A 7,901-nucleotide genomic window follows, 5' to 3' on the forward strand; every position below is an offset into this window, starting at 1 on the left:
CTCTCTTTACCTGCATCAGAGCACACAGCATGTCGACAGCGGCGTGAGTCACGGCTTCATTATTCCTCTTCAAAGCTTTCACAGTTTTCACACCAACCTTCTCATAGAAGCTGTAAAAACAAAACAGAAACACGGTCTAGAGAAAGTGAGCTGGTTGAGTAAACAGCGTGTGTTGTGGTTAAAGATAAACGTTTCTCACCTAGTGAGCGTTGTGAAACCTGCTTTGGATCCAACCTAATGTCTCAAAGCGTGAAACAGTGCTTCGAGATCTTTATCTGATATTTTGTTTTGGTCTCCTGCAAATAGACGAAACATTTTAACTATTTTTTGTACATATTGAACACCTGTGAAGGTAATAGCAGTCAGAATATGTATATTTTAGGGGTGAACACTAAATATATTTATTGGCAAAGATATACAATACCTTCGTGAGCAATGAGCATTGTGATGGCATTAATGATAAATCTTTCTTTATTCTCCGGGAAAAGTCCTTACAAAATATTTAAAATCGTTTGAAATATATATTGGAGTTTAAAAGACTTAATATTCCAGCCGTACTTCTGGCGAGAAAATTTCAAATCTACCATTTCATGGATTCGGACCCAGTCAACTCAGCAACCAGAGTTACCGCATTGTAGTCCCTAAGCCTCTTAACGTTCCTTATACGCGGCGAGGCGGGAACTGAGAGGCCTAGAACAAAATGTTTTGTATTTTGGCTATTTTGTCCCCACTTTCTGTATTGAGGTCAGTTTACGATCCACGACGCGGTTAACTGGCCTTGTTCGACGTCGCTAGTCAAATATTTGCTTGAAATAACCTGCGGGATATTAATTATACTGTCAGGACTTCGAAATATCCATACAAACGTTTCAATGTCATTTGCTGTCGACGCTATCGACTATCAAGTAAACTCGAGTCCGTACGTACATGGTTATGATTATAATAAGCTTCAATCTGCCAATTTAAATTATTCTCGCTTCCTTTATAACGATTATTGTTGTAAATCTAGGTCAACTAATGCATACTAAAATATGCAGAAAACTAACGTGCGTATGAAAAACACGTGAGTGGAAAACAGCCTTAATCCAGATTTTGACAGAACATTAAAACTCAGTAAAAATGCAATAATATTCTCTACACAGGATTTTGTCTGCAGAAAAGTACAAAATAAGAAATTGTCAACTTACGTCTTGGGTGACTGCATGAAGTAGACCGCTGTAGGAAATATTGCAGTTAAATCTCTACACATCTTCGGTTAAATTTCCTGCAAGGAACCAGTAATAAGACAATATAAGCTTTTAGAGATATTTCAAAAATTTAAAGTGAAATAAAAAGAGAAATATTTCACCTGGAGACGCAGCGAGGAATTTTAAATGACTGCTTTCTACTTCTTCGTCAACAACGTTATACAATGGACCCCAACGATAACCTTGAAAAATATATCATCTTAAAAAAACAATTCTTCTTTTGCTGTATGTGATGTATTGGACTGACTAATAGGAATACCTGACGAGAAGTGTAATTGTTTGTGTGTTATATGTGATCCCATACGTCAGGAGGAGAATGAAATGAGGGTTCGTATTTACGGCAATCATAGCAGTGCGAGATTTTCATCAGGAAAATTTTGACCATAATTTTCGCTCAATCATCTATGAAAAAGCGTACAGTCTCTTCGTTGGGTCGTTTTTACACAAACATCTCCATTTCCACTGCCTCTAACCCCGTGTAGCTAACCAGCCAATGATATATCCCTAGATTGGGTGAAATACAAACATTCAGAACAAGAAATATTTTATATAGCTTCATACAAAATCTGCTTTTTTAAACTACCTGTCGGAAGACGAGTAATTTCTCAGCTGACCGCTTGTGTATTCCAGCCCGAACAACTGAGGATGGTCTCGATAGCTAATTATTGAAAATATCTGACAGAAAAAGAAGTTTTAAAACTATGATATACTATAATACACAAGTCTTAACCAAACGGTATATTCTGGAAAGTAACTGCAAAAATAAAACTATTTTAAGTCGGCTGGATACTTTTTTGCAATTGGACATGTACAAAATGGAACCGTGAAATAAAAAAGATGATAAAAGCAGTAAACTTGAATCCAGGTCAGAAGACATGGAGTGTTTGGAGTGTTTGGAGTGTTTGGAGTGTTTGGAGTGTTTGGAATGTTTGTTTTTTTTCTTTCAAGGTCTGAGATGAACAATTACTGGAACTGACATGGAATGTCGCATGACTTACTGAGCTAAGGGGATGAAGGCTGACGATGTTGAACATATATTATAGCAATAATAGTTTATAGTTTATTATATATTATAGTAATAGAGTTGATGTTCGCGGGCATAAATGTGTTTTTGGCCCTCCTCGCGGAACACATTTTAACCCTCGCTACGCTCGGGCTAAAATGAGTTCGAAGTCGGGCCAAAAACACATTTATGACCGCGAACATCAACCCTATTGTTACATTTTAATCACTATAAAAAACACATGAGTATATACAAAATTAGTAAAATACAATAATTAGTAAATACAATAATTAGTAAATACAAAATTAGTAAAATACAATAATTAGTAAATAGATTTGAATAAATATAGTTCACCTGGTGCAAGGCACTTTTTAATGATAACTCCAAGCTTATACTTTCTAGATAATTTAATACATTCTATAGGGTTTAATGATCAATATAGGGATAAGTATCATAAAATTGTTTGGCTGTTGGGGTGTATAAACTATCAAAACTACAAAATTATATCCTGTCAAAATTTCGAATTTCTAAAATAATGCCGTGTTTATGGTCATTTGAGTTTGCTTGCTACTTTTATAACATGCAAAAAAGTAGACGGTAGACACTGATTTTAAGTTCAAATTTATAATATTTCGAAAATATATTATGCATTATTAATTATATAACATACCTTGAATAAATTTTAAGTTTTACATGATTCAAGAACATTTTCATTTGTATACCGAACTGTTTCGCCTTTGGATTTGATTCCGTTCATTAGTCAAAGTACACTTCAAGATGTCGGGCTTCCCTTCAAAATTGTCGAGGCCAGGGATATGACGGTGCTAGTGCTGTGTCCAGCCAGGTAAAAGGTATTTCTGGGAGAATATTAGAGAAAAACCCGAAGGTGTTGCATGTTCATTACTCCAGTCATCGTTTAAACCTTATTGTTGCCAAAGCGTGTTCAATTCTTCCAGTGAAAAATATGTTGAGTCAGGCACAAAATATCGCCAGCTTTTTTATCAGTTTCCCTATCCGCTCACAGTATCTAAGTAAAAAGATGAAAGAGTTTGGTTTAACCCGTAACAAGCTCGCAAAGCCTTCCACGACACGATGGGTAGAACGAATAAGATCCCGCGATGGTTGTTTGGATGCATTCAAAGTTATCTACAAAACACTCAATTTTATGCAGTTTGGAGGATCGCAGGAAGGGCCATTTCCTAGATTAGCTAGTGACGCACAGTCTCATTTTCGCAACGTGGAGAAATTTGAATTTATGGCTGCTCTCATTATCACCCAACATGTTCTGGATCATACTTTGTCATTGACAGTCCAATTAAAGAAGAAAAAAAATCGATATTGCGGAATCAATAAAACAGATTAATCTTTTAAAGGATGAAATGGCAAAACTACGTGCCTCTGTAGATTTATTCCACAATGAATACTACGACAAGCTGTTGGAATTAGCTAATAACCTCGACGTGGCTGAGTGTTTTCCCCGGGTATGTAAAGCTCAAACAAAATGTGATAATCATCGTACCAGTACAGCAGGTGGTTACAACAGATTAACAGTAACCATTAAGAGTCGTGCATAGGCCACGTGATAACGAAACATTCTGAGCTCATCAATGAACAATTGTAAAGGTTTTATTGTAACTCATAGGAAAACCTAAGGATATATTTTGTAAAATCTATTATATTACGAGTGTCTTTCCCTAAGTCTACCGACCCCTGAATTCCCCACGCTATCGTCACCCTGTAATAAATAAGTAACGTTGCAAGTCCTCACCTTCAACCACAAGGATTAAATTACGTAATTCGAAGTGCAAAATTGAGATTACCGGTTTCTGAGTTTACCGGTTTATAATGCTCAGTATTTAATAATCCGTATAAGACCAATTTATCATTATTATTACTTGACTTACGGATTCATTAAATTTATCCTCGTCTTAACTCAAAAAAGTTTTCAAAGGACTTGCATCCAGAAGGGATTTACCAGGAACAGGCTAAAATTAAACAGATGTTGAGATTAATGCACGATGATGATTCGTGATCTTAAAATTGCTACCTTTTGAAACTCTTCACGAGTTAATAAGCCTTGACTGTTCCCTGTGAAAGAAAAATAGGTATATATAGTCATATTATAATATATATTTCCTCCATATTGCAAAGGTAATTTCGCTTGCCTTCAGTTTCTTCCTTGTGTAAAACAGTGTCTTTGGAATCTGGTACGACATCAATCTGAAACGATTGTAAAATGAAAAAGCTAGTCTAAATCAAAGATCTCTTTCTTTCTGCTTCCCCTGCCAGTCATGTTAGTAGCAATATAAGGGATGGATAGTGAATGTTCTTGCACGAAGTAAATTTCATGCAAAGCGAGTTTGAAGAGAAATTCTTACCATAAAAGCGCTTGGTCCATATCTCGGACTACGACTCAAATATCGAGTTCGTTGAAGAAATGCCGAACCAAGATTCAACTTTTGCCCGGAATCTTGTAATAAAATCGACGAGGGTGAAGATCTGCCGTGTTCTGTAAGCAGCATCTTTTGTTCTGCGCTGTCTAAAATGTTGGCAGATAATTTGTTCATTTCGTAAATGCGCGAACAATGGCCGATCTGTTTTAACATTACAAACCTGATTCCTTGAGTTCGGTTTTCTTCATTTCAACATCATCCCGGGTATCTTCAATATTAGTTTCCTCATCTTCTCTACACGATGCGAGGCGATCTTTGACAAGATCTACAATCAATGTACGCTGTCTGTGCTCTTGCTAAGAAGTTCTGTTGTAGTTTCAAGGCGTTGTCTGGCTCCTTCTTTAATGAGTTCGGCCGATAAATCATCTGAAATACAACAATATCAATTTGACATTCCGCCAACGGAATGCTTAACCAAAACATTGAACAGGTTTTACCCATCGTTGACCTTACCAAAGAGTTGTTTTGGAATTAAACTTTCATAAATCTCAGTCTTTCCCACCGCTGGTCGTCACAAGATGTTTGAGTCAAAGATTTCTGTATTGAGCCTACGTCACCAGTGGGCTTTAAATCGCGGGTAAGAAGGTCAGATGCTTTGGTATCGAATTTTGTCTTTGGCACCTGGCTAGAATCATCTGCACGAGTTTTTCTATCAGTTGAAGTAGCCTGGAAATGACAAATACGTTCCTAAGAGCTTTCACTAGAAGAATATTAAAACTTGGTCGCTCTTGCAAATATATTTATTGAAAATTCAGCAAGCAATCCCCCTGGCAATAGAATGACATGTGGACTTACTTTCGTAATAAATGGCACGAATTGTTTTCTTAACAATAGCGGAGAGTTGACAAACCAGGATGAAATGACATTATCAGCAAGAGCTACAGTGTATTGAGAGTATCTAAGGTGAAACATATCAGTTCGTTTATATTTTAATCATTTTGACAAAACCAATAAAAAAGTTTCAGATGTTATCGCGTTGAGCCAACTTCGATGATTCTGTGTAAGGCAAACATATTCCAAAGACTTGTTTCAACTGGATCGCTGTGAAGTTTTTGTACAAAGCACAAAGCTGTTACAATGCGATTTAAACGATTTAAAAGAATGTTACCAACTTTTCGCCGAATACGATTGTGTGTTTACACAACCTAGCTCTCTTTAGGGGGTACATTGATATTTTGTAACAGATTTCATAATTTACGTAACTTCAAGAAACATACCAGAGGGAAATTCTAGCAGTGGTATGGCAACTTGAGACGTTGGCGAAAGTTTAGTAAACTTTTCCAGATATTGTGGGAGCAGTCTAAGGACAGAAAATTTAGTAATTATTACTTAAAAAATCATATATTTGTGAAGGAGTATCTCGCATCACAAGAGACGTTACGTTTAGGCTGAAGTTTATTGAAAAACGTTTCTGTAAATTCACTGAGCACATTATCAAGGCACGATTTCAAATATCTGCAAAGAAATAAACTTCTAAAACGCTGCAACTACTTAAATCAACTTCATTCTTACAAAGTGCTAATGGACATAAAAACGTCTCAAATTCCAGACTATTTTAAGTAGCCATACCTTGCCATAACTGAAGGCATTTCTAACATACATATGGTGAGACAAGATACGCTTAACGTCGCGAAATGAGCAACCAAGTACGCATTAGACAACACTAGACGAAATATACAACAACGTTTAAGCAAGAACAGACAACCGCTGAAAATAAAGTCACGCAGATTCTTACCTGTTCATCTTGACCAATAAAAATGTGGTACGTACACAGCTCCGTTAATACCTGCACGTGTTACAATAAAATATCCAATTAAATCATTAGTATGGTATGATATAATTATGGTATAAATTGGTTATGGTATGGTGGGATATAATTAAGGTATGATATGCATGGTTATGGTATGGTATGATTTCGTTATGGTATGGTATGGTGTGATATTATTATGGTAAGATATGGTTATCGTATGGTATGATTTAGTTATGGTTAGTTATGGTATGATATGATTATATGATATGATTATATGATATGATTTTATGATATGATTATATGATATGATTATATGATATGGTATGGTTATGGTATGGTATGGTTTTGGTATAATTATGGTAAGATATTATGATATATGCAAAAAACTGATTGATAAGAACCGTACTGGAAAAATTCTAGCGTACAAATGAGGTCGGCGCATATCGTTAGGAACACGAAATAATCCAGGAAGAAAATCGTAATTTGAAACCTGAATGCAAAGTAAAATTTTTAGTTCATGATTTTGGTGTGAAAAGTACACAACTTCACTTCCCTTCCCATTTTAGAGAAGACTGTAGATATTGAACGTAAATATTGCTCTCCAGAAAGTATCAAGTTTTTATCTTGCAGTGCCTCTGGAAAGTTCCTCAGAAGAACATCCAGCACCTCCCATTCCAATTCCTAGAAAATGAAGAAAGTTGAACTTCAATCGAAACTTAATGCCAGATGATATATTATGATAGAAAAGTTTACCTGTTGTAAGCACACAAGAATAACATTCATCGCCTCGCTGTAAGGCAGTGAAACAGTCCCGTTTGTCTTATCTTCTGCAGAACTAAAACAAAAATGAGAATGTATTACGCAAACAAGAAAAGGAATTTTGGAAGCAGATTACCTGACATACGTGGCACTATCGTCATTAACCAACATTTTCTTTCAGAACAAACAAAATACGAAGTGAATTAAACTTTTCTACTTTTGTCTTGCACAAGGCCTAGACGTTGTCAGCTCGGAGACTGAGGAAACATTGAAGAATCTTTAAGAAAACACAATGTGAGACATCATAGAAAAATCGCGAGAAATAAAATTGAATTTGCCTTACCGAAAGCCGTATTTCCGATGCACTATACGTCCGATAGCCATTGTCATAATGAGTTTTTATGTGGTACACTAATATATTGAATATTCGTTCGGCTCGTTCTTGAGGTTTACGAAACAATTTCATCTGCAAAAATAGAATGAAATTACTGAAAGAGAAGCAAGTGTGGCATTAAATTACACTTATTTTTGTTCACGAAAATAACTTCATCACAATGAACGAATATGTGTGGACAATCTCTGCATGTCCTTCATTACCTTGAACAAGCGTACTAATCCTAATACAGCCTCCTTGATGTCTTTCTACGCTGTTTCATCCTGAGGCTGCAGCAACAAAGACAAATTACAGT

General features: G+C 35.9%; 1 long non-coding RNA gene across 1 annotated transcript; it reads right to left on the reverse strand.

Annotated features, from left to right (window-relative positions):
• Nucleotides 1–5,029: 5,029 nt before the first annotated feature.
• LOC114543526 lies at nucleotides 5,030–5,534 on the reverse strand. Its single transcript, XR_003690077.1, has 3 exons — nucleotides 5,499–5,534; nucleotides 5,157–5,369; nucleotides 5,030–5,069 (listed from the first exon to the last, which is right to left on the reverse strand). It is a non-coding gene; the product is annotated as an uncharacterized LOC114543526 (long non-coding RNA).
• Nucleotides 5,535–7,901: the final 2,367 nt, after the last annotated feature.

The sequence above is a fragment of the Dendronephthya gigantea genome, unplaced genomic scaffold, assembly GCF_004324835.1.
Source record: "Dendronephthya gigantea isolate DGI-Jeju-01 unplaced genomic scaffold, DenGig_1.0 000473F, whole genome shotgun sequence".
NCBI lineage: Eukaryota > Metazoa > Cnidaria > Anthozoa > Malacalcyonacea > Nephtheidae > Dendronephthya > Dendronephthya gigantea.